Source organism: Diabrotica virgifera, chromosome 5 (assembly GCF_917563875.1).
Source record: "Diabrotica virgifera virgifera chromosome 5, PGI_DIABVI_V3a".
Lineage (NCBI taxonomy): Eukaryota > Metazoa > Arthropoda > Insecta > Coleoptera > Chrysomelidae > Diabrotica > Diabrotica virgifera.
The window spans coordinates 38,615,713-38,643,234 of record NC_065447.1 but is presented as its reverse complement, the minus strand read 5'-3'; the positions used below and the strand labels follow the sequence as shown (position 1 = coordinate 38,643,234).

The 27,522-nt window shown below is 32.6% G+C and overlaps 9 non-coding genes across 9 annotated transcripts; all 9 read right to left on the bottom strand.

The window, feature by feature from the left end:
* Positions 1-3,527: 3,527 nt before the first annotated feature.
* On the bottom strand, positions 3,528-3,598 carry Trnag-gcc (transfer RNA glycine (anticodon GCC)). The gene has a single exon. It is a non-coding gene; the product is annotated as a tRNA-Gly (tRNA).
* Positions 3,599-4,261: 663 nt separating this feature from the next.
* On the bottom strand, positions 4,262-4,332 carry Trnag-gcc (transfer RNA glycine (anticodon GCC)). The gene has a single exon. It is a non-coding gene; the product is annotated as a tRNA-Gly (tRNA).
* A 204-nt stretch (positions 4,333-4,536) lies between these two features.
* On the bottom strand, positions 4,537-4,607 carry Trnag-gcc (transfer RNA glycine (anticodon GCC)). The gene has a single exon. It is a non-coding gene; the product is annotated as a tRNA-Gly (tRNA).
* A 204-nt stretch (positions 4,608-4,811) lies between these two features.
* On the bottom strand, positions 4,812-4,882 carry Trnag-gcc (transfer RNA glycine (anticodon GCC)). Its single transcript has one exon. It is a non-coding gene; the product is annotated as a tRNA-Gly (tRNA).
* A 475-nt stretch (positions 4,883-5,357) lies between these two features.
* Positions 5,358-5,428, bottom strand: Trnag-gcc (transfer RNA glycine (anticodon GCC)). The gene has a single exon. It is a non-coding gene; the product is annotated as a tRNA-Gly (tRNA).
* A 204-nt stretch (positions 5,429-5,632) lies between these two features.
* Positions 5,633-5,703, bottom strand: Trnag-gcc (transfer RNA glycine (anticodon GCC)). The gene has a single exon. It is a non-coding gene; the product is annotated as a tRNA-Gly (tRNA).
* A 205-nt stretch (positions 5,704-5,908) lies between these two features.
* On the bottom strand, positions 5,909-5,979 carry Trnag-gcc (transfer RNA glycine (anticodon GCC)). Its single transcript has one exon. It is a non-coding gene; the product is annotated as a tRNA-Gly (tRNA).
* A 3,492-nt stretch (positions 5,980-9,471) lies between these two features.
* Trnag-gcc (transfer RNA glycine (anticodon GCC)) lies at positions 9,472-9,542 on the bottom strand. Its single transcript has one exon. It is a non-coding gene; the product is annotated as a tRNA-Gly (tRNA).
* Positions 9,543-11,922: 2,380 nt separating this feature from the next.
* Trnag-gcc (transfer RNA glycine (anticodon GCC)) lies at positions 11,923-11,993 on the bottom strand. Its single transcript has one exon. It is a non-coding gene; the product is annotated as a tRNA-Gly (tRNA).
* Between the last annotated feature and the right edge of the window lie 15,529 nt (positions 11,994-27,522).

Sequence of the window (27,522 nt, the reverse complement as noted above, 5' to 3'; positions counted from 1 at the left end):
AGCTCCTAATGCAAGGTTAGGCCTGTTATTCGTCTAACCCGACTGGACTATTAATACACTCATTTATTGTTAATATAATTACGAAAAGTAATTAAAAGTAGAAATTAAAAGTAGAAATATAAGTAGAAATTAAAAAAAAAAAACAATTTCACAATAAATATTGTAAAAATAAGTGTAAAGCTTTGAAATTTTTGTCAAATGAGGGTTCTTTGGTGCTTAATATGTGACAAAAATTTCAAAGCGATTCCTTCAATTGTTTAAATTTTATTCAAATTGTTTATGCCAGAGTACTTTTTTTGCAATAATATAAGTCAGAAAAAATAATGTCAGAAGCATTCTACAGGTGTCAAATGAAAAAGCATGAGCTAAACTTTCAAATTGGTTTAAAAAAGTGAATAAACAATGCATTTATTAGTAATAAATAATTATGCAAAAGTATGTTCAATTTTTCTTTATAAACTTTTTATTTTTTTGTATAATAAATTATATATATTTGTTACAATTTTTCATCAATTATCTTATACATAACGTTACTTGGTAGTTGTGCACCTAAAAACGGTAAAAAAATACATTTTTTTGAAAAAAGTTATTCAAAAAGTCTATAAGGAAAAGTTGACGATACTTTTGCATAATTATTTATTACTAATAAATGCAGTTTTTATTTACTTTTTTTAAACCAATTTGAAAGTTTAGTTCATGCTCTTTTATTTGACACCTGTTGAATGGTTCTAACATTATTTTTTTTTTGACTTATGTTATTGCAAAAAGAAGCTCTCTGGGATAAACAATTTGAATAAAATTTAAAGAATTGACTGAATGGCTTTGAAATTTTTGTCACATACTAAGCACCAAAGAATCCTCATTTGAAAAAAAAAAGAATGTGTGTGTACTTTGTACGCACGTAAGAAGTTATACTTCTACTACATATTATGTGATTTTTAAGACTTATAAAATTTAAAAAAATAAAAGAATAAAACGCACACAAACACATTGAAAAATGCCACAAAGAAAAAATGATTTCTGAACGATAATAATTGTTGGCAAAAATTATAAATACGCATTTTCTGAAAAAAAAAATTATATAACAAATATACTTACAATCATAAAATGCATAAAAGAATAAAAAAATAAAAACTTGCATCGGGAATTGAACCCGTGAATTTCGCTTTGATTCGTAATCGAAGCCTAGACTCACTCGTCCAATTCCACATTATTTGTCATGTGGAAAAATAGGGTAACTGAACGTTTTACTGTTTGACAGTTGTTTTGAATATAATTAAATTATGTAGTTTAAATTTTGTGGAAGAAAATATTAAAATATAACAAAACAGTAAGAAAACAATATATTAGATGAAGATTGGTAGAACTTTTGTTGGTAGTCAAATTAAGTATGTATATCAAAGCATTACATACCTACTAGATAAATAAATCTACGCCAAAAAATCATAATTTAAAAATAAAAATCGGACCTAAATTAGGATTTCTCTCTAAAATCCCCATTCTTGAGAAAATAAATGTACAGTAGAGCGTCGATTATCCGAACGTCGGTCAACCGAACGACCGCTTATTCGAACTATCGACTCCCGCGTCCCGCACTCGAATACCGAGCAAGCGTTAGTAATTGACGCTTAAAATATCTTCAATTTTCTTCAATATTGTATCCAAAAATAATTATGTTGTTGCAAAGACTGCACTTTTTTGTTTAGTTGCTATTTGTCATTATCAAGATATAAATAAATATGTAGGTATATAAATATGGCTTTTATTCACTTGTGGATAAATATGTATGACTATAAATATGTATCAATATATTGTAGTTCGATTATCCGAACAAATCGGTTTTCCGAACACCTATGTCCCCCAATTAGTTCGGATAATCGACGCTCTACTGTATTTCAACCTAATCCAAATGTATAATTACAATATGATTATAATAAAAACTACTTACCAAATTAGAATGAGTTTTCCTTGTCCAAAATAGTCCAAAAGTCCAAAAATATAGGTATATGAAAACTATTTAAAAAGGCAGTATAACTATTAACTAACTTTTGTTTGTTGTTTCTTTTCACACAAATTTTAAAACGCAACAACCATAAATAATCTAACTACAGCTGTGCAACAGCCGCCATATTGAATAATTTTTGAGATGTCATTTGAACATCCAATCAGAACAAAGTTATAATGCGCATGCGCCGGGATCATAGGTTTTAACATATAAAAATTCACCCTCATATCGCCGGTAAAAAAGTATAACTTCAAAAATTTCAAAGCTGTACACTTATTTTTACAATAGTTATTGCGAAATTAGTTTTTTCAAGGCTGTACACCAATTTTTTTTTCAATAGTTATTGTGAAATTAGTTTTTTTCGACCTTTTTTCGCAATTATATTAACAAAAATCAGTGTATTAAACTTTGTAATACGCCATTTTAAAGCTTTTACCATTCTCTCGAAGATGTCTGTACTAAGAAAACTGTTTTACTGTTTCCCATTAATAAAAAAAAGGAAAAAAGGCCGTTTTTTGAAACTAAATTGTTTATAAATAAAAATGGCTGCCACATCCTACGCAGGAAATAGTTACAATTTGTTCTTATAGCTATTACCTGTCGAAAAAACGCTTCAGTACCCTGGCTGTTGAAGTGTCATGAACTGGGTATATTTTTGTCTTATTACCCTGGTCTACTATTCTAACTCAAAAGTGATTCCATCCATAACAATTTTGACCACCATGAAGTTTACATAAACTATTTGAAATTTGATATTTTTCATAGAACCCTCAATAACAGAGATGGCAAAAATTTTATAAACGATTTAAAAGTCAACAGGGAATTTATGTTTTTCTGAAGTACGATTAACTATTTAGATGGGAAATAAGCCACAATTAAATTGAAAAAATAATTTTATTTACGTTTCGACGCCCAAATAGGGTGTCGTTGCCAAAATACAAAATATTACTAAATTAAACAAAAATGTTGTTGGTAGGTAAAACATTCTTCTAATAATTTATTTAATCTGACTCATTTATATTGGCAATTCAGACGTATATTATACATTTTAAAGTAGAATACTTTAAAATGATATCGCCAATATTTATGAGTTGCGTTCCTGGGACGACTTTACTAAAAGATAGTTAATTCGATTACATGAAATCAATCCCAACTCAAGAATATCCGTCACAAAAAAATCATAGCATGTTTGATCTGTCTTTAAAAATACAACCAAATGCAACGATGACAGTAAAATTCTCGCGTTAGAGATTCCATAGTAAATCACGAGGGAAAACCAGGAAAAAACCTCGTGATACTATCCCGACATCGTAAGTATTTGGTCTTATATTTAATTTACTTTCAAAAATTAATACCAAATTCTGACTTTAATATGTTTAAATTATAATTATGAATTATAATTTAAACATTTATGTTGCTTGTAAACCCGTTTATCAAGTGTTTAAACATAATGTACATATTATATAGAGCAGGTAATCCAGAGATGTGTAACTGTTTTAAAACTTTCAAGACAAAAAAAATGTGCATCGGCCGGGAATCGAACCCGGGCCGCCCGCGTGGCAGGCGAGCATTCTACCACTGAACCACCGATGCTATGTTAAAAATGAGATTTTGATGGGACGGCTCTAGCCAGGATGTCGATCAAATAATAACAAGATTTAGAACGCTAATCAACAATGATCACTATCAAATATTTAATTACTGTCACCAACTGTCAATGTCAACTTTGGTTGGGTTGCTGAAAACATAATTGATTATAATTATGAGATTAGTTAATCAATTAACATAACAATTATAACATAAATGATTAACTAATTTCATAATTGTAATCAATAATTATGTTTTTAGCAACCCAATCAAAGTTGACATTGACAGTTGTGACAGTAATTAAATATTTGATAGTGATCATTGTTGATTAGCGTTCGAACAACCGGCCCTTAGAGTTATAGGTTTCTGACGAATATGCGATATTAAACCAAATGACGCCGAAAGCACGGGCGTAGCCAGGGGGGGGGGTTTTGGAGGTTCAAACCCCCCCCCCCGAAAAGTTAAGATATTAACATGTTTCAAATTTTTATCATGAACATAAAGGTTATTTTATGTAGTTTTAGTCGTTTTATTTTTTTTGAACCCCCTCCGAAACTAAAACCTGGCTACGCCCGTGGCCGAAAGGGTAGAAGCTAGAATGGTAGAAAGGAGAAGGTTAGAAGTAATAGCAAAGTAAAGAATCGTATCAAAAAAGTTCCAAAAACTTATTGCATCGGCCGGGAATCGAACCCGGGCCGCCCGCGTGGCAGGCGAGCATTCTACCACTGAACCACCGATGCTACGTAAAAAATGGGATTTTGATGGGACGGCTCTAGCCAGGATGTCGATCAAATAATAACTAGATTTAGAGTTATAAGTTTCTCACAAATATGAGATATTAAACCAAATGACGACGAAAGGGTAGAAGCTAGAATGGTAGAAAGGAGAAGGTTAGAAGTAATAGCAAAGTAAAGAATCGTATCAAAAAAGTTCCAAAAACTTATTGCATCGGCCGGGAATCGAACCCGGGCCGCCCGCGTGGCAGGCGAGCATTCTACCACTGAACCACCGATGCTATGTAAAAAATGGGATTTTGATGGGACGGCTCTAGCCAGGATGTCGATCAAATAATAACTAGATTTAGAGTTATAAGTTTCTCACAAATATGAGATATTAAACCAAATGACGACGAAAGGGTAGAAGCTAGAATGGTAGAAAGGAGAAGGTTAGAAGTAATAGCAAAGTAAAGAATCGTATCAAAAAAGTTCCAAAAACTTATTGCATCGGCCGGGAATCGAACCCGGGCCGCCCGCGTGGCAGGCGAGCATTCTACCACTGAACCACCGATGCTATGTAAAAAATGGGATTTTGATGGGACGGCTCTAGCCAGGATGTCGATCAAATAATAACAAGATTTAGGGCCGGTTGTTCGAACGCTAATCAACAATGATCATTATCAAATATTTAATTACTGTCACCAAAACTGTCAATGTCAACTTTGTTTGGGTTGCTGAAAACATAATTAATTACAATTATGAGATTTATTATTAATTATGTTAATAATTATTGTTATATTAATTGATTATAGTCTCAGAATTGTAATTAATTATGTTTTTAAAGTTGACATTGACAGTAATTAATTATTTGATAATGATCATTGTTGATTCGCGTTCGAACAACCGGCCCTTAGAGTTATAAGTTTCTCACGAATATGAGATAGTAAACCAAATGACAACGAAAGGGTAGAAGCTAGAATGGTAGAAAGGAGAAGGGTAGAAGGAATAGCAAAGTAAAGAATCGTATCAAAAAAGTTCCAAAAACTTATTGCATCGGCCGGGAATCGAACCCGGGCCGCCCGCGTGGCAGGCGAGCATTCTACCACTGAACCACCGATGCTATGTAAAAAATGGGATTTTGATGGGACGGCTCTAGCCAGGATGTCGATCAAATAATAACAAGATTTAGAGTTATAAGTTTCTCACGAATATGAGATAGTAAACCAAATGACAACGAAAGGGTAGAAGCTAGAATGGTAGAAAGGAGAAGGGTAGAAGGAATAGCAAAGTAAAGAATCGTATCAAAAAAGTTCCAAAAACTTATTGCATCGGCCGGGAATCGAACCCGGGCCGCCCGCGTGGCAGGCGAGCATTCTACCACTGAACCACCAATGCTATGTAAAAAATGGGATTTTGATGGGACGGCTCTAGCCAGGATGTCGATCAAATAATAACAAGATTTAGAGTTATAAGTTTCTCACGAATATGAGATAGTAAACCAAATGACAACGAAAGGGTAGAAGCTAGAATGGTAGAAAGGAGAAGGGTAGAAGGAATAGCAAAGTAAAGAATCGTATCAAAAAAAGGTCCAAAAACTTATTGCATCGGCCGGGAATCGAACCCGGGCCGCCCGCGTGGCAGGCGAGCATTCTACCACTGAACCACCGATGCGATGTAAAAAAATGGGATTTTGATGGGACGGCCCAAGCCAGTCTGCAGTATGTAGGTCAAAAATATTTGAACTTCATAAAGACCTTAGGTATTATTTTATATGAAATGAAACCACAATTTTGGTTGTAATGAAAATTATATTTTATATTTTGTTTTTACGTTTAGATTTCCAGTCCAGAAAACGTTTTCAAAAATTCTAAAATAAAGTTTATAATGATCTTAGTCTGTTAATCCCCAGTTCTGTTTAAAACAACAAAATTAAGACTAGTTTGCTATTTATCATTTGAATAATTTATTCCTATATCTGATCAGACTAGTAGAGAAATTAGTGAGAAAATGTCGAGATGTGGTGACTGAATGACGGTAAAAAAATAAGTGCACTTGTTTTCGCAAGTAATTGCATGAAGATCTTAGTCACAAGGAAATTATACCAGAAATATATGAAGCAGCAGCAGCGGACCTAAAATTGAACACGCAAAAGGAAACGATGAAACGTTGAGAAATTAACTTACAAAATAGCATAATTAGAGACCAGAAAAAATTTAGGTCTCTCCCTCCCCTTCCTCTCTCTCTCTGTCTCTCTCCTGTTGTTTCCATATTACTGAAGACCATGATTTCCTCAAATTCACCTAAAATTTTTCTCCTTTTCTATATTTTCCGCTGGTCTAAGGGATTCGCAGAGTGACCCGCTGGTTGGTTACCGTCATCTTGGTCGTCTCCACGGAATGTTTATAGAAACAACTAATTTCTTTAAATTATCGTCACCTCTGCGAATCATGTGACCAAAAAACTGTAGAATTTGCTGTAAAAATGTTGTGGACGGCCTTTTTTGATTCCTTCAAAGTTAGATCCTTCAAAATAATGCAATCAATGGTCAACGTGCAGAGATGCAAGAAATCATCCGCGTAGAAATAGAAAAATGTATTAAATCCTTTCCTCAGAAGGTTGCACCACCGGTCAAGTTATACATTATTATAAGTCGTACGTCGTACTCGTACTACCTAGATAAAAAAATATAACAAAAAGGTAGTTTTAAGGCAAGAGTCCACAGACCCGCATCGTACGCATCGGACGCATCGTACGCAACGGATTTTAGTTTGCGTTGTACAGAAACTTATGTATCCGCGTCCACTGATCCGCATCGTACGGATCGCATTATCGGCAATCTAGACCAGGGCGCATCTGTAAAAATATTAGTACATTTGGACGTTGAGGGGTGACTCAAATTTTTTTGCAAAAATTGCTTAAAAATAAATCAAATAATAATATTTGAGTTATCCTCCCTCTCAAAAAGGTCCGGAACATTGTTTAAATAAACAAAATGTCAAAAAATTAAGGAAAAATTTGATTTTTTTCTTGGTTTTTTTATTATAACTTTAAAAGTATTCATTTCCGAGAAAAGTTGTACGGACATAAAAGTTGCATAATTAGATTTTCTACAATATAGAATTGGCTAAAAATTTAAAAAATAGTCACCCTTGTTGCAAAATAGCAATAATTGTGAAAAAAACATACATTAACAAGTATTCGTATTTTACGTTTTTCAACCATTTATGCTACACTTAGGACCTTCATATTTCACCCTGAAAAATTTTATAATACAGTAAAACAATACTGTAAATTTCATTAAGATCGGTTCAATAGATTTTGCAAAATAAATTTTGCAATCCACCTTTCGTAAAAAAAATTCATTTTTTCAAAATGTTACAGGACTGAAAATAAAGCAGATAGCAAGTTAAAAATTTTTTTTGCGTATAGAAGTGTACTGTACCTTTCATTTGCAATTTTGAAAAATTAAAATCGATTAACACCACGGCGTCAGGATATTTTTTAAATAAACATTAATTATTGGTGCTACGCGCAGGACAGCGGATAGTTTGCTCTGATTGGGCATTCCAATGACCTTTGATAATGATTGATACATTTTAATTTTTATTACATTTCGATATAAATAAATAAATTTGTTTATTGCAAAATAAAAACACATACTCTATCCTTTGAAATAACACTTTTATTAGCAAAAATTTTCTTTGTTCATATATTTTAACTTAAATTTAAATAACAAAAGTATTATTTTTGAACATATGCAATTGTTTAAACAATATTTCACAAACAATAATAAAATTAGTTTGATTTTTGTGGAATTAAAATATTAAAATACAACAAAATATAGAGAAAGAAAATAATATATTAGATAAAGATTGGAAGAAATTTTGGTGGAAATCAACTTGTGTGAATCGAACACCGCTGTCCTGCGCGTAGCACCAAAAATTATTGTTTATTTCAAAAATTTTCTGACGCCGTGGTAATTAATCGATTTTAATTTTGAAAATTTCAAATGAAAGGTACAGTACACTCTATAAGCAAAAAAAAATTCAACTTGCTATCTGCTTTATTTTCAGTCCTGTAACATTTTGAAAAAATGAATTTTTTTTGCGAAAGCTGGAATGCAAAATTTATTTTGCAATATCTATTAAACCGATGTTAAAGAAATTTACAGTATTATTTTACTATATCATAAAGGTTTTCTGGGTGAAATATGAAGGTCCTAAGTGTAGCATAAATGGTTGAAAAACGTAAAATGCGAATACTTGTTTTTGTATGTTTTTTTTTTCGCAATTATTGCTATTTTGCAACTAAGGTGACTATTTTTTAAATTTTTAACCAATTTTATGTTGTAGGAAATTTAATTACGCAACTTTTATGTCAGTACAACTTTTCTCGAAAATGAATACTTTTAAAGTTATAATCAAAAAACGAAGAAAAAAATCGAATTTTTCCTTCAATTTTTGACATTTTGATTATTTAAACAATGTTCCGGACCTTTTTGAGAGGGAGGATAACTCGAATATTATTATTTGATTTATTTTCAAGCAATTTCTGCAAAAAAATTTGAGTCACCTCCCAACGTCCTTCTCAAAACAGATGCGCCCTGGACTAATCATTGTAAGGCAAACTAAAATCCGTTGCGTACGATGCGGGTCTGTGGACGCTTGGCTTTACTCGTCAAAAACTTTATTACTTAAGATATGCTTTATAATACAAGTACCCTTTCAGACTAAGACAATAGTGTCTGACACCGGTGTCCGCCACCGCCAGCAAAGCATTGTTGTAAATGAACGACTATAGACGAGCCAGTTTGAGTGTCTGGCTGATTTTAGTGGCTTAACAATGGGTGCGTTCGGACGACCATAGCGGCTGGCGGTCAGCAGGAATCGGCTGAGTGGCGAGTGGTTGTATCCAGCCGTGATAGGGAAAGCTTAGTAAATCTCTCAGCGGCTGGCTTCCAGCGGTGACATCTGACAGCTACTGCTGGCTCAGCTGTCCAGCCGCTGTGGTCGTCCGAACGCACCCAATGCTTTGCTTCAATTCAACACCAGTGGCGGACACCGGTGTGCCGGTGTCAGATACCAGTGTCTTAGTCTGAAAGGGTACTAATTTGAAAGTTGATCTAATTTGATAAAAGAAATACATTTTGTAATAAAATGGTTATGCATCGGCCGGGAATCGAACCCGGGCCGCCCGCGTGGCAGGCGAGCATTCTACCACTGAACCACCGATGCGATGTTGGGTATGAGATTTTGATGGGACGGCTCCAGACAGGATGTAGATCAAATTAGGGATGGCGGTTTTTGACAAAACACCGGTTTTCGGTTATACCGGTTTTTTTTGCTTACGGTTTAACCTGGCGGTTATAACCGGCCAAAAAAACCGGTTTTTGGAAAAACCGGTTTTCGGTTTTTTTAATCCAATAGGTTACAAGAAATGGGATTTAAAAAAATAATATCAACATAAATATTTTACTTAAAAATAAATTGGATAATGCAATTTATCTTTTATTTTTACTACCATCAAAAAAAATTTATCATGCATTACTTTTAACACGTTTGTATATTTGTAGAATAGATACATTTTAACTCATTTAATACTTCCTGTATGGGTGTATCGTTTTGAAAACGTAGGGAAATTCTTGGAGATTCGTATTCGTAATCAGTAATTCGATATTCATAGTCAGAGCATTATTTTTGGTAATCAGAAAAAGTCATTCACCCACTTTCAATGTCAAGAGTTAAGTGTGAAAAATAGATGATGTTTGCGTCTAATTCAACCAGGTGACTTCTTATGTAAATGTTGTGATTACAAATACCTTTTCAAGGAAATATTATAATAAAACTTAATAAATGTTTCTGGTTGATGTGAGATTGCACTTTCAGTTTGCTTCTGTATTTATAAAATAAAATAAAATTTGAATTATGGTTTTGTTTGGAATAATTACTTGAGAATAATAATTATGATTGGGATCTAAAATAATACCTAACCTAATCCTAATCACCGTAAAAACCTAATAACCGGTTTTTACTTTAAAAAGAAAAAACCGGTTATAACCGGGATAAAAAAACAACCGGTAGAACCGGTTATTGCGAAGTAAAAAAACCGGTTTTAGGTTTAAACCGGTAGGTTTTTCCCATCCCTAGATCAAATAATTACTAGATTTAGAATTATTATCAGTTGGATCTTATGGTTGTCCTATTTTGGTGATATTTACCCAATTATCGTATAATAAAATCTTAGATTCTTTCATAAAAGTAATTTATTTAAAGGAACAAAAGGAATAAGTAAATAAAATAAACTATAACTTTGTACATAATAATACAGGGTGTAACAAAAATACAGGTCATAAATTTAATCGCATATTCTGGGACCAAAAATAGTTCGATTGAACCTAACTTACCTTAGTACAAATGTGCACGGAAAAAAAGTTACAGCCTTTGAAGTTACAAAATGAAAATGGGTTTTTTCCAATATATCGAAAACTATTAGAGATTTTTTATTGAAAATGGACATGTGGTATTCTTATGGCAGTAGTATTTTAAGAAAAAATGATAATGAAATTTGGAGACCCCATAAAAATTTTATGGGGGTTTAATTCCTTTCAACCCCCCAAACTTTTGTGTACGTTTCAATTTAATTATTATTGTAGCGCCATTAGTTAAACACAAGTTTTTAAAACCTTTTTTGTCTCTTAGTACTTTTTCTAAAAGTCAGTTTTTATCGAGATATTTGAATATGTATTTGTCAAATCCACCACATATTTGTATATGGTAAAGTACGATTATGGAGACTTGGTAATAATATGAAAATTTATTTATGATTGACATTTTTAAGTATATTTTGAACCGCATTAAAAAAGAAGCCACATCTCGATAAAATATGCTTTATAAAAAAAAAACAAAGAGGCAAAAAAGTTTTAAAAACACTGTGTTTAACTAATGGTACCGCAGTAATAGTTTAATTGGAACGTACACAAGCATTTGGGGGGTTTAAAGGAACAAAACCCTCATAAACTTTTTATGTAAACATATTAAAAAAGAAGCCGCAACTCGATAAAAGCTGCCTTATCGAAAAAATACTAAGAGGCAAAAAAGTTTTAAAAATATTGAGTTTAACTAATGGCACCACAATAATAATTTATTTGGAACGGACACAAAAGTTTGGGGAGGTTTAAGGGAACAAAACCCCCATATAATGTTTATGGGGTGCACAAATTTCACTATAATTTTTCGTTAACATGTTCTTTCCATAAGAATGCCACATGTCCATTTTCAACAAAAAATCTCTAATGGTTTTCAATATATTCAAAAAAATCGATTTTCATTTTGTAACTTCAAAGGGCTGTAACTTCTTTTGTGTGCATATTTGTACTAAGGTAAGTTAGGTTCATTCGAACTATTTGTGGTCCCAGAATATGTGGTTTAATTTATGACCTGTATTTTTGTTACACCCTGTATAGTGGGTTCGTCTTTTCGAAATTAAAAGAATCGTATAAAAATAGTTAGACCACAAATTAAAGAAGGCACCATTGGTCAAATTATGAAATTATACATTATAAGCTGTACCATAGAGACAAAATATATAAATATTGGAAATAAAACAAAAAAGTAGTGCATCGGCCGGGAATCGAACCCGGGCCGCCCGCGTGGCAGGCGAGCATTCTACCACTGAACCACCGATGCGGTGATATAAAATGAAATTTTCACGGGACGGCTCAAGCCTGTCTGCAATATATAGATCAAAAATATATGTTTGAACTTCCAAATACATATGTTAGATATTATGTTATACACAGTGGTGTCATGGTGTGGGAACGCGTGGGAACGCCGTTCCCGCACTGGTTAAGAAAAGAAAAAAAAATAATAGAGAATTTAGGCTTTGTAAACAAAAATTAGCAGTGCGTTTCGGCACTGCGTTCCCGCACTGATAATTTTGCCATGACACCACTGGTTATACATTTATACTATACGAGATTAAGTAATAAACAATAAGTACAATATGTACGTACAGTTGTTCCGGCGCATCTTTCCACAAGCACGAAACTGTTTACTAATTACGTTTTATACTAGGTTTCTTGTTATACGCATTAGCGCATTTGTTGTGTTTACAAATGGTGTTTCATATTATTTCAACTTTTAGTCTTTGTTCATTTCATTGTAATTTTTCAAACATAATATTTTCAAACATAATAGGTCCGAAACGCTTTTCTACAAGGAACATGAATGCCTGGCGTATGCTGATGATGTGGTCTTATTGCACGAAGAGGAGAAGAACTGACAAGTACGGCGAAACGACTGTTTCTGGCTAGCATAACCTCGGACTGAAAGTGAATATCAATAAATCGAAGTACATGAAAATTACGAGAAAAAAGAAGGAAACAGCATGGGGCAGTTTAAGTTGGAGGACAGAAGTGGAGGATGGATCAGAGGTAGAATTTGAGAGACTGGACGAATATTTTGGGTACACTTATCGATCACGATCAGACATGTAAGGCAGAATTCCGTTATTACAGGGTGATATGAACCGACTTTGAATATAATTTTTTGATATTTTTGATTTTCATTTATAGCACATGGTGCGGAAAGTTTTTCAAAGAGAAATAATTTTTTTGTTATATGCACCTTCATTTTTTTGTTGACCGTTTCAGTTTTCTTTGAGTTCTTTTTCCGATTTCAAAATGGTTTGCACGAAGTTGAAATCGTGGGGAGGCAGTGAAACAGTCTCAAATTCATCGCCTTATAAATGAACCAGTCCGTCCCTGTCGTGACGAATGAAATAGATGCAGTGTTATACTGCGGAAATTTTCTTTTAATATATCCCACGATATGTGGTGATAATATATTTTTCGTTTGCCGTTCAAATACCAAGAAAGAATACGCTGTGTGTGTGTTTCGGCTGGTATCAAAAGAATTTAATGACTTTCTGAGACATAAAGACTAGGAAATATTTATGTTACAGTTCAAATGTTGATATAATAAATTCTTTAAGCGTTGATAAAATCGTCGAGTGCTTGATTTCTCAAAAATGACCGTTATAATTGACTCAGCGATTTCGATGAGAAACAGAGATCTGTTTATGGAAAATAAGCATTTTTCTATTGGCTAAGAAGAAGAGTCATAGCATCTGTGGGATGTCTGATTATCATTTTCTCGCTATCTTATTGGCAGAAAAATGTTTGGGTAATTATTATTGGACAAAATATTCGATGGTTACCGGAATGGGAGGTGAATTCTGCTGCTAGAGAGAAAATATTCTTGTCCGGAATTAGGACAGGAGGTCAATTAAGTTTCAGCGGACATGCAGCGAACAAGTCCAATTTTTGTTGTCTGTGCCAAAGTGAGGCTCAGATGGAATCTTGAAAAATTCTGTAGTGCAAGTCGCAAGTGCGATGTGTTTGTTATAGATACCATACCGTTGATGAAAAGTGTCACTAATAATCAAAATAAGCAGTTACTTTTTTTAAATATAAAACAAGACTATGGAATTTCATCTTTCGTATAAAAAAGAACAAGTTGTGCAATAGTACTGTAGATTCGAAATTGTAAAGTGTAAGTGAAGTTCGCCGTACCAGCTCCAGCGAGCTATACCAGTCCAGCAGCCCACAGAACAATCACCGCAGGTCATCATCAGGTATATGTAACAAACTGTTTATTTCTTTGTAAAAGGTATAAAATTTTTTTATTAAAAATCCCTTAAAAGGGCTACATCACAACAAAACGTTTTCGATTTTTATAAAAAATCATCATCAGTGTTCGATCTAAAAATAAGTATAACCGATTTAATGAATATAAAGTTATTATTTAAATTTTGACAAAGGTTAGAGCAAGTTGGTTATACTTACAAACTGGATGCTAGCTGAGCCACAAAAGAAAAATATCTGGGTAAAAACCCTTTACATAAAATATAGATGCCTTAAAAGTGCATACTTCAAGAAAAAGGCCTGTGATGGTCACATGGCAAACAGGATAATGCCCTAAGGTAAGGTATACAGGTTTCCCAACACGTGGGATCCAAATTGAGTTGATCACATTTCAATGACTTAATGGCAACTGAATGCGAAATGAGTGATGTTTCTGAAAGGTGTCAAAAGACAGATGGACAACGTGACGTGGAATTTACCCTGTATTACGACAGCCAACTAATTGTTAGTAAAATATTTAATGAAAATTTACATAGTAATAACAAACATCAACAAAGTTGTGGCTATAATTACATTTAAGTAAGTACCTTGAATATGTAAGATGAACGTAAAGTATGAAATGATTTTTATAATGAGAAATAGCCAGAATCTATGCAGCCATCTATACATGTTCCTATTCAAATTGAAGTAAGTCCAACTGTGCTGTTGAAAATTTGATTTACTATGAATTAAAAGGAGTGTTTGGTTTAATTGTACCAATGGCAGAGTAAATTAGAGAGTCTGTGGTAAATGAAAGTCTGATATTAAAGTAGTGTTGAAATTAAGATAAGTTGTATGAGTCACAGGAGGAAACTGATATGATATAATGATATGTGAATTAATTGGTTAAGGTACCTGAGTGTTGATATTGGAAGTGAAGAAGAATATCAATTGAACTAATAACCTGGCAAAAGTATGAGGTCCTTTTATGTAACATAAGCATCTAGGGCTAAACATGTTTATGAAATAGGGATTTTTTCTATTTTTTATTTTTTTATACCAAGTTATCGAGTTGAATTGAAAAGGTTTAAAACTGGATGGATGTATGAAGGTGTATTGGAAAACAAGCAATATGTGTAAAATTAGAAGGTAGTGAATAATTTGTGATTTGATATCAGAATTGTTTACTGTAATGAGGTGTGATGAAAAAGGCTGGGCGCCCCAGAAACCAGACCCCACATCCTATGGATAAGAGAGTGGAAGAATTAGTATAAAAACCTTTTATAAATATTTTTCTGAAGTTTAGTTGGACCTATAACGAAAACCTGATCAAATGGCAATAAGTTACGAAATTGGGTGGAAGAGATCAAATAGTGTTAGAGTTGTGACTGGTCGATTTAGTAAAAACTGTGGAAAAAGTTAAAGTAGATTATTTTGGAAGACTAGTAGAAGTTAAGGGATAATGAGTTGATGTTAGAAATGTCATCTGTTAAATAAGTAAATATGGAGGAAAAGTTAATATAAATGAAAAAAGAGTTTGAAAACAGCAAAGAAGTTTGGAAATTTAGGTTAAGAAAAAAGTTGACGATGTAAGGGATTGAAGTCACGATTGAAAGACACATGGCGGTTAACACAGTTAGGGCTACTTTGCTTTTCTCTAATTATTTCCAAGTCCTCGTATAGGTCCAGTCTTAAGAAATTCTTTTGAGGTATGTTGTGTATTAGAGAAACATTTTCCGGAATGTTAAGAGTATGACTGTTTTGTTTTAAATGTTGAGAAAAGGTGGAAGTGTTCTCTCTTTTTGTGTGTTCAAGGGAACGAGATGCTAGTGACCTACAAGTTCTTCCTATGTACGTAGCATCACAGTCAGAGCATTGAAGTTTATAAACCCCACTACGATTCATGTAGTTGATAGGGTCTTTGGAGTTGGAAAGACATTGTCTTAAATTATTGGAAACTTTAAAAGAGATGTGTATGTTGTCAACTGATCTCTTGATAATATTACTGATATCACCGGAAAGGCTCTCTTGATGGAAAGGTAATGAAGCATAAATGGGTCTGGTGGTCAGATCCCTGGGAAACGCAGCCTCCCTCAGAACCCTCAGTTGTCTCTTATGAAGGAGTTTGTTTATAAGGTTTGGTTTGTAACCGTTATTGAAAGCAATTTGTTTGATAGTGTTAAGTTCTTTAGTGTAGTTAGATTGAGATAGGGGGATGGATTCTAGACGGTGTATGTAACTATGGAAGGCAGAGTATTTATGTGACATTGGATGGTTTGAAGACAAGGGTATGACATGATCAGTCTGTGTTGGTTTCCTATAAATACTAAAATCGAAGTGGTCATTCAATCTGGTGATGGTGAGGTCGAGAAAGTTAATTGAATTGGATGATTCAAGTTCCATAGTGAACTTAATGTTGGGGTGGATTTGATTAATTTTAGAAAGCAATAGCTCAGCTGATGTGGAGGGTCCTGTTAAGAAAACTAGACAATCATCTACTTATCGAAACCAGTGTAGAATTTCAGGATTTTTCATAATCTGTGTGGATTCTAAATGATCCATAAATATATCAGCTAAGAGAGGAGATAGACAACTACCCATAGCTAGGCCATCAGGTTGCCTGTAATATGTATTATTAAATACAAAGAAATCTTGAGATAAGCAAAATTGTAATAATTGGATGATTGAATTGGTAGTAGACATAGTAATGGAGCCGGCTCTAAGAAGAGAATGTACCAGATTAATAGTTTCTTGTTTGGGGACTGAAGTAAAAAGGTTGCTGACATCGAATGAAAGCATAGTAATGTTGGGATGAAGATTAATTTGTTGAAGTTTATTGACTAGATGATTGGTGTTTTTGACTGAGAAACGAGGGGAAAAATTCGTCATAGTGTTGATAAAGTTAAGTATGAATTTAGAAAGGATTGACACTGGAGTGTTTATGAAACTAACCACTGGACGAATTGGAATACTCTCTTTGTGTATCTTAGGTAAACCATACAGTCTGGGTGTCAAAGGGTTGCTGGGTGTTTTGTAATAAGGTGCATCATGTTCTGAAAAAAATTCTGTGAAAGGTTTGAGGTTGTCTTTAAGTTTGTTTATGAACTTTTTGGAAGGATCCTCATGAAGTAGAGTGAAATTATTATCAGATAGAAAAGTAGTGACTTTTTCATGATAAAGATTTTGGTCTAGAATCACTAAACAATTTCCTTTGTCTGCTTTACTTATGATAAGATTGTTGGATTTGACTTTGTTTTTAATAGATTTCAGGGTGTTGAGGTGGTCTAAACGTTTCTTATCTGAAAGTGAAGGAAAAGAAGAGGTGAAGTAAGTGTTTTGAGAAGTAGGTGGTAGATTGAATGAGGATGTATTATTAGGATTATTTGATGAGATATATGCATTAGATAAGTTAGAAGAAGTAGCAGATGGAATATATTTATTTTTGAATTTATTGATAGTTTTGTAACATGAGTTTCTAATTGAAGTTTTTTGATTTAATGGGACATAAAGATTTTGTATGATGATATCTAGCTCAATGGATAGACTTTGAAGGTCCTTTTCAGAAATCTTTCTAGGAATGGAGTATTTTAGTCCTAGATTAAGAAGTTCTAGTTCATTTTTGTTAAAGACAACAGATGAAAGGCAAAAAAAAACCTTTCATCTGTTGTCTTTAACAAAAATGAACTAGAACTTCTTAATCTAGGACTAAAATACTCCATTCCTAGAAAGGTTTCTGAAAAGGACCTTCAAAGTCTATCCATTGAGCTAGATATCATCATACAAAATCTTTCTGTCCCATTAAATCAAAAAACTTCAATTAGAAACTCATGTTACAAAACTATCAATAAATTCAAAAATAAATATATTCCATCTGCTACTTCTTCTAACTTATCTAATGCATATATCTCATCAAATAATCCTAATAATACATCCTCATTCAATATACCACCTACTTCTCAAAACACTTACTTCACCTCTGCTTTTCCTTCACTTTCAGATAAGAAACGTTTAGACCACCTCAACACCCTGAAATCTATTAAAAACAAAGTCAAATCCAACAATCTTATCATAAGTAAAGCAGACAAAGGAAATTGTTTAGTGACTCTAGACCAAAATCTTTATCATGAAAAGTCACTACTTTTCTATCTGATAATAATTTCACTCTACTTCATGAGGATCCTTCCAAAAAGTTCATAAACAAACTTAAAGACAACCTCAAACCTTTCACAGAATTTTTTTCAGAACATGATGCAAAATGTTGTTGAACAACAGTGTTTATTACAAAACACCCAGCAACCCTTTGACACCCAGACTGTATGGTTTACCTAAGATACACAAAGAGGGTATTCCAATTCGTCCAGTGGTTAGTTTCATAAACACTCCAGTGTCAATCCTTTCTAAATTCATACTTAACCTTATCAACACTATGACGAATTTTTCCCCTCGTTTCTCAGTCAAAAACACCAATCATCCAATAAACTTCAACAAATTAATCTTCATCCCAACATTACTATGCTTTCATTCGATGTCAGCAACTTTTTTACTTCAGTCCCCAATCAAGAAACTATTAATCTGGTACATTCTCTTCTTAGAGCCAGCTCCATTACTATGTCTACTACCAATTCAATCATCCAATTATTACAATTTTGCTTATCTCAAGATTTCTTTGTATTTAATAATACATATTACAGGCAACCTGATGGCCTAGCTATGGGTAGTTGTCTATCTCCTCTCTTAGCTGATATATTTATGGATCATTTAGAATCCACACAGATTATGAAAAATCCTGAAATTCTACACTGGTTTCGATACGTAGATGATTGTCTAGTTTTCTTAACAGGACCCTCCACATCAGCTGAGCTATTGCTTTCTAAAATTAATCAAATCCACCCCAACATTAAGTTCACTATGGAACTTGAATCATCCAATTCAATTAACTTTCTCGACCTCACCATCACCAGATTGAATGACCACTTCGATTTTAGTATTTATAGGAAACCAACACAGACTGATCATGTCATACCCTTGTCTTCAAACCATCCAATGTCACATAAATACTCTGCCTTCCATAGTTACATACACCGTCTAGAAACCATCCCCTATCTCAATCTAACTACACTAAAGAACTTAACACTATCAAACAAATTGCTTTCAATAACGGTTACGAACCAAACCTTATAACCAAACTCCTTCATAAGAGACAACTGAGGGTTCTGAGGGTGGCTGCGTTTCCCAGGGATCTGACCACCAGACCCATTTATGCTTCATTACCTTTCCATCAAGAGAGCCTTTCCGGTGATATCAGTAATATTATCAAGAGATCAGTTGACAACATACACATCTCTTTTAAAGTTTTCAATAATTTAGGACAATGTCTTTCCAACTCCAAAGACCCTATCAACTACATGAATCGTAGTGGGGTTTATAAACTTCAATGCTCTGACTGTGATGCTACGTACATAGAAGAACTTGTAGGTCACTAGCATTTCGTTCCCTTGAACACACAAAAAGAGAGAACACTTCCACCTTTTCTCAACATTTAAAACAAAACAGTCATACTCTTAACATTCCGGAAAATGTTTCTCTAATACACAACATACCTCAAAAGAATTTCTTAAGACTGGACCTATACGAGGACTTGGAAATAATTAGAGAAAAGCAAAGTAGCCCTAACTGTGTTAACCGCCATGTGTCTTTCAATCGTGACTTCAATCCCTTACATCGTCAACTTTTTTCTTAACCTAAATTTCCAAACTTCTTTGCTATTTTCAAACTCTTTTTTCATTTATATTAACTTTTCCTCCATATTTGCTTATTTAACAGATGACATTTCTAACATCAACTCATTATCCCTTAACTTCTACTAGTCTTCCAAAATAATCTACTTTAACTTTTTCCACAGTTTTTACTAAATCGACCAGTCACAACTCTAACACTATTTGATCTCTTCCACCCAATTTCGTAACTTATTGCCATTTGATCAGGTTTTCGTTATAGGTCCAACTAAACTTCAGAAAAATATTTATAAAAGGTTTTTATACTAATTCTTCCACTCTCTTATCCATAGGATGTGGGGTCTGGTTTCTGGGGCGCCCAGCCTTTTTCATCACACCTCATTACAGTAAACAATTCTGATATCAAATCACAAATTATTCACTACCTTCTAATTTTACACATATTGCTTGTTTTCCAATACACCTTCATACATCCATCCAGTTTTAAACCTTTTCAATTCAACTCGATAACTTGGTATAAAAAAATAAAAAATAGAAAAAATCCCTATTTCATAAACATGTTTAGCCCTAGATGCTTATGTTACATAAAAGGACCTCATACTTTTGCCAGGTTATTAGTTCAATTGATATTCTTCTTCACTTCCAATATCAACACTCAGGTACCTTAACCAATTAATTCACATATCATTATATCATATCAGTTTCCTCCTGTGACTCATACAACTTATCTTAATTTCAACACTACTTTAATATCAGACTTTCATTTACCACAGACTCTCTAATTTACTCTGCCATTGGTACAATTAAACCAAACACTCCTTTTAATTCATAGTAAATCAAATTTTCAACAGCACAGTTGGACTTACTTCAATTTGAATAGGAACATGTATAGATGGCTGCATAGATTCTGGCTATTTCTCATTATAAAAATCATTTCATACTTTACGTTCATCTTACATATTCAAGGTACTTACTTAAATGTAATTATAGCCACAACTTTGTTGATGTTTGTTATTACTATGTAAATTTTCATTAAATATTTTACTAACAATTAGTTGGCTGTCGTAATACAGGGTAAATTCCACGTCACGTTGTCCATCTGTCTTTTGACACCTTTCAGAAACATCACTCATTTCGCATTCAGTTGCCATTAAGTCATTGAAATGTGATCAACTTAATTTGGATCCCACGTGTTGGGAAACCTGTATACCTTACCTTAGGGCATTATCCTGTTTGCCATGTGACCATCACAGGCCTTTTTCTTGAAGTATGCACTTTTAAGGCATCTATATTTTATGTAAAGGGTTTTTACCCAGATATTTTTCTTTTGTGGCTCAGCTAGCATCCAGTTTGTAAGTATAACCAACTTGCTCTAACCTTTGTCAAAATTTAAATAATAACTTTATATTCATTAAATCGGTTATACTTATTTTTAGATCGAACACTGATGATGATTTTTTATAAAAATCGAAAACGTTTTGTTGTGATGTAGCCCTTTTAAGGGATTTTTAATAAAAAAATTTTATACCTTTTACAGAGGATTTCTTTCCAATTTTGTGATTGATGGTATACAGCCAACTACAGGAAAACTTTTTCTTTTCCTTATGGATTTTATTATTAATTTCTTTTCTTTATAACAAATATTATTTCAAAAACTCACTCCTTAAATTCTCTGAGGCTGTAGCTACCGGGGTATTACAAAAAGTTATGTAGCACGAATTTTGCCAAGCCTATGATCTAACATTAATGTCTTAAGTATATTACTTTTATATTTATTTAATTTGTCGTGCTTCATGTTGGGCATCAGACATTGGAAGCAGACAGCTAAGAACAGAAAACGATGGAAATTATCCATCCAGCAATGGGCTTAAAAGGACTGTTAACGCTATAAATACATACAAATACTTAATCGAATTCTATTCAACTTAATATAAAAATAGAAAAAATCTTTCTAACTATTCAATGTATTTTAGTAGAATGATGTTTAAAAGATAATATTTGTATTTCAACATTAAAACCCCCCACAAACAAAGAGATAGACACACTTTCTCTAAACTCAACTACACCCCGTGGACATATTTCTTCACACTTTGTGTTGAATAACAAACTCCACACAAACTTTCAGTGAATGGAAACAATTGCTCTTTTTACACCGTGGTGTTAATCCTTTTCATTAAAAGTTTGAAGAATTGCAAAGTCCAACTTTTCTACACCAGTTATTTCGCAAATCGGATTTACGTCAGATTTTTGAGATGGTCTTTTAGATACAAAAAAGGCTTATTCATAGATAGAACGGAAGTTGTCGAATTCAATGTGTATTCAAACAGTACATAACAGTTCTGGCGATTGTCTAGATTTGGAGATATCTTTATTGACGTGGCAAGTATTGTATATTAGTACAGAAAATTATGAATTTTATCAGTAATTACAGTTTAGGTAAACTTACGCCCGGTTTCCGAAAGGATGATCATCTCAAAAATTATGTAATCGACGATTAACAATAGATTAAATGCGTCAGAAACGTCAACCAAACTAGTTTTAACAACAGTCGATCACCTGACAAAAGATTAATCGTTAGTTAACAGCCGATCATGAGTGTTTTGAGTCTCCGAAAGGTCGATTAACCAGTTTCGCTTGTCAAATCGCGGTAAAAACGGACTGTTACCTAATCTGCGACTATCCGTCGATTAACGGGCTATTAATAGTTTTTTTTAGTTTTTTAATTACTGTAATTAACAAATACCGGGAAAAAATTGTCAAATAACACATATATAAATGATATAAATCATATTATTTAATAAAAATAAGATTTTTTTATGGAAGAAATAATTTAAAATATTTATTTAACTTGCAGAACATGGATATCTCGGACATTTTTTATATTTGATTATATACCTAATTTATATTTTTTTACTTTTAAAAATGTAAGATAACAAGGATGCTAGACTCATAGAGCTATTTTTTGAGAGGCCAGAGCTCCAAAAAGCAGACCATAATGATTATAGCTATGTAAATAAGAGAGAAAACGTGTGAGAAATTATAGCAGCTAACTTTGAAGACAATAAAACAGCCGGTAAATAAATTAAAAATAAATATAAAAAGTAAATATATACACCAAAAATAAAAATACGATTATAAAATATTATAGATCATAAATAAACTGTTTTATATCTCCAACTCTTGTCACATTACCTAGCCTCATTTTTAAAATGCTCTCGTTCAATTCTTGCTCCAAACAAAAGTGACAGTACGTAAGAGAGAATGCACCTTTAGAATCTAAAGATACAAGTTTGGATTTAGAGATTAATATAATTGAAATTTTGAAGGATAACAGCCAATTGTGACAGTATCGCTACCAAATCGTATGTCAGATCATCGATTACATGATCTATGATCATGCAATTTTACAATAATTGGCGTTTGAGAAACCTATCACAGCTTAACAGTTGATCAAATCTGACAGCCGATTAGATGATCGGAGATTTGAATAACGTTTCGGAAACCGGCTGTTATTATCTAGAACCAAATTTTTTTAAATCCATTCATTTATAATAATTTGTTTTTTTTTAATTTTCTTACACATTTCTTTTATAGAAGATAATAATTTTGTTGAAACGTCAATATAATTCGTCTGCATCTGCAGAATTTGAAATTGTCTCTTAAAAGAATGATTATGATTATGTAGAATCTACTTTTCTATTATTGAAAGCCTTTTGTGTTCTGCTATACATTTGTTAAAGGTTCTACCAGCTTGACCCATGCAAGTATTTGGGCAGTGATATTTTTGTGCCATTGTGAGAAGTGTTCGTCTGAAGACTTTCTATATCCATTTTTGGCCACTTTATAACTCCAAATGAGTATTTAATCACGGAACAGGCGTTATTATTATTATCCAGATTTAGCCATATGGCTCACACTCCCTCTAAGGCAGTGGTTCCCAACCTTTTTGTGCCATGTCCCACCTTAGCAATTTCAAAAATGTTTATGCCCCCCCTGTAACATACATAATTTTGAATATTAAAAAATTCAATTGTTTACATAGAAGATTAAATGATAGGTTTTAAGAAAAAATCACTAGGAAATTTTTAACGAAACAGTTAAGTAAATTTTCAAAAAATATATGTAATGAAAAACTCAAATTCAGATTCCAAACAATTTTAACATAGATTTTTCTATATGTATTAATTTGTTCTTTTAATTTAGTGAGATCCTTGCTCTTGATTCTCGATGCACAGAGATTTTATAATAGGTTCCAATTTGGTTAGTGTCGGTCTCAAGTGCCAACATTGTGGTATATTCAGCCGATTTCTATTTTACCAGTAATTCATTTACATCACTAAATCTACATTCAGCTAAATATGAAGATTTTTTTTTTTTGTAAGCATTTATTAACAATCAGAATTACATATTCTATAAGCTAATTTGATAACAAGTACAATAACATATATCAATGTATTAGTGTACACTAAAATGGCGTTATGAGGTACATCACCCAGCGGTTTCACCTCAGTTTCAGCGAAGATCTATGGGCCATAATCTTCGCAATCTTCTGTTGTTTAGTGGCTGTAGTAATGGTAATATTAATTGGTTGGGGTGGTCTTCCAATTTGTCGTGATGTCTGTTGGCTCTTTCTTGAATTACTGTGCTGACTAAAAATATGAAGATGAAATGATAGCTATAGTTTTCATGCACCTTTGGTTGAATTTGGGTATTCGATTTCTATTTTCCCACAAAGCCATGCCATCGCTCCTTTTATATTAAGTAAAGTTTTAATTGATGCATACTTTTGCAATTCTATGAGTTTTTCTTGATACTGCGTATTTCTTTCTTAGATAAATCCACTAAGATTGGCTGCATCATCCGTGTTGGAAAATCAAATTATATTAAATCAGAAAATCTTTCTTTTAAATCAGCCGATAGAATATGCAGATGATTGACAATAAGAAATTAAGCGGTATCAGTTACTTCACATTTTCGGTGCCAATTTGGTACTACTTACCCTTTCAGGGCACAGTTCAATAATTTAAGAAGCTAGTGGATTCTTTGTTATCACTGGATAACAAATCCAAATTTATACTTACACCCCTTTGAACAAACAACTAACATGCTTATAATTTTTTTATTTATTGATTGCAGGTAGTGAATAATTCATAATAAAAAAAATTTTTTTGGTGCCAATGAAACTGTTCAAAGTTTTTGTGGTTAATAGGTTTCTGACATAATATGGATAATGAAACCAGATATCTTCGATTTTACATCGACAAGAATTTTATTTGTTCTTTGAAGTTGCCTATTTAATACATTTACTTTTTCAATGATGTCTAAATAACTCACAAATATTTTACCATCGATTGTTAACAGATACTTAATTTCAGATGTGTGGCATAAAAAATCACTGATAGTATCAGACAGTTCCATAAATTTTTTCAAGCAGTTCTATTCAGATAGATGTCTTCAGGGCCGCGTTTAGGTCAAATGACGCCCTAGGCAATTCTCTAGTAGCCGCCCTTCAAACAGGTACCAATTTTGCGAAAAAAAAATGCAAGCAGAATTTTTTATTTAAATAAGAATGTTAGGTTCTTCAAATAATGTTTGGAAATGTGTTAAAAATATTCTTTATTTACCATCAGGCATAATATTACATATTACTATTATTTATAAGTATGTTTGAGCGTTTTGACCTGTGTCCAATGCATGCGTTTTAACGCATGATACGTAGAAATTGCCTGTTTGTGGGCGCGCCTACTTGTTCGATTTTTAAATGAGAGATGCATTGAAAACATTACTCAAGCACTATGTGTTTATAGCTTTGGTTCACAATAAAAAAAATTAATTTTTAGCAATGCAAATAATCAAAACCGGTATAATTTGACATGAACTTTCAAATGCGGTAAGCGGAATTGCTACTTTATTTTTTAATCAAAAGTTATTCGGGTTTAAAAATTGCAATTTTTCGATATTTTGAAAGTTCAACCCCGTTTATCTCGAAAACTATGCATCCTACGATAAAACTTGTAACAACATTTTTTGCTTAGAATGACGCAAAAATATAGAAAAAAGGTTTGTTTTGCTAAGAATCGCTGTTATGTAATTCCTCAAGTTCTTTGTTTATAACAATCTTATCGACATCCGGAACAACTGCTAATCAAAAAAATTCGTGTTTTGGATGTTTTAGGTTTTTTACTATACTTTTTACTATAAATTTAGGTTTGGTGTTAGCATTTTTTACTATATTAAATAATTTTTTATCTTTTATTAATACATTTTGATAGTATCACTTTTCTACTTTCATTTGACATACGCAGAATAATTGTTCTATCTTCATTATATTCTGTCATTTGTTATTACAAAACAAAAGTCTCTGGGATAAACAAATAGAATAACTTTTAGACTAATTAATGGATCTATCTCAAATTTTGAGGGTTTGTTATGTACCCCAATACCCAACTTTGTGTGAAACACTACAGTTCTAAGTTAGTTTTAGTAAAAGTTATTAATAAATAACGATTTTCAGTTATTTTGCAGTTTACGAAGCAACAAATTAACTTTTTGACTTTCAAAAATCGTCATTTTGAAGGTTTTTCAATGTTTTAAAAAAATAAATTTTCTAATTTTATGTCAACTATTTAGCTTTTTAATTGAGTGCAAAAATTGAAAAAAATCGCGTTGATTGCACTAAATTGATAATAATTAAAAAATGGACGCGATCTCTAGGCAGAAAACATGTATATTTTTATCCTATAGGTCAACAGTCAACAATAACTAAAAAAGTAGCCAGCTACTTCGATATTTCAGTGTTCCGAACATGGTCTATTTCTTGCTTATTTCTCTGGAGTATAATCTGTGCGACGACACGAACCTTATCTACTTGTAATAATACAGTTTGAAAATCCCAACTCTAACTCGATGTCCTACTGTAGACAATTCACATCTTTAGTTTCTGCAAAATAAGCAATATTGAAGTGTTCAATGGCCCACCGCCTTTGCCCAGCTGCCAGTGGCCTAATAATCACTAAATTTATGACTTCCCTCATTTTGAATAAATAGTGTTAAGATAACAGAATACTATGTTTGTTTTATTTTTGTTAGGAATGCAATTTGTTTGATTCTATTTAGAAATGAATTCCCACTTTTATTTCATTGATGGATGAACATTCATACTTGTTATTCGATTTTAATTTTTATATACAAATATTTTTTTGTACAGTATTTTTGCCGCCCTCTCACAATTTTCCGCCCTAGGCAACTGCCTATATTGCCTAATGGATAAAGCAGCCCTGGCTGTCTTACTTCAGTATGAAATAAAAGTCTCAGGTGGTCTTCATTTTGTTCTTCACAAAATAGCTTGAAGAGATGCTCACATTTGATATTAGATTTAATAGCATTAACACATTTTCTTACGGAATGTAGTATGTAGTATGTACTTCATATAGAACAGGCGAGATGTTTTTAGCTATCAAGTTTTCCCTATGAATAATACAATGCATAAGAATCATTTATGGATTCGCATCTTTCGTCAATTTTAAGTAAGCATTTTTCTTGCCCAATTTCCCATATTATTAGGAGCATCATCAGCAAAACAATATTTTATATTTTTCATTATTAGGCTTTCTAACCCTTTAGAGAACAAAATTTCTTCAACAAAATGAACTGTCTTAATATATCTTACGTAAGTTATCAATACTGCCTCACTGTATCTCAAAGTTGATTTATCCGTTTGCACTAAGAAATTTCTTGTTTTCAGCTTTTCAACAAGTTGTTTTTTAATATCTTCACCCATTTCGTCGATTCTTCTGCTAACAGTATTGTTACTGAGGCGTAGTTTTTACATTTTCGTCATCTTTTTCAAGAACCGTT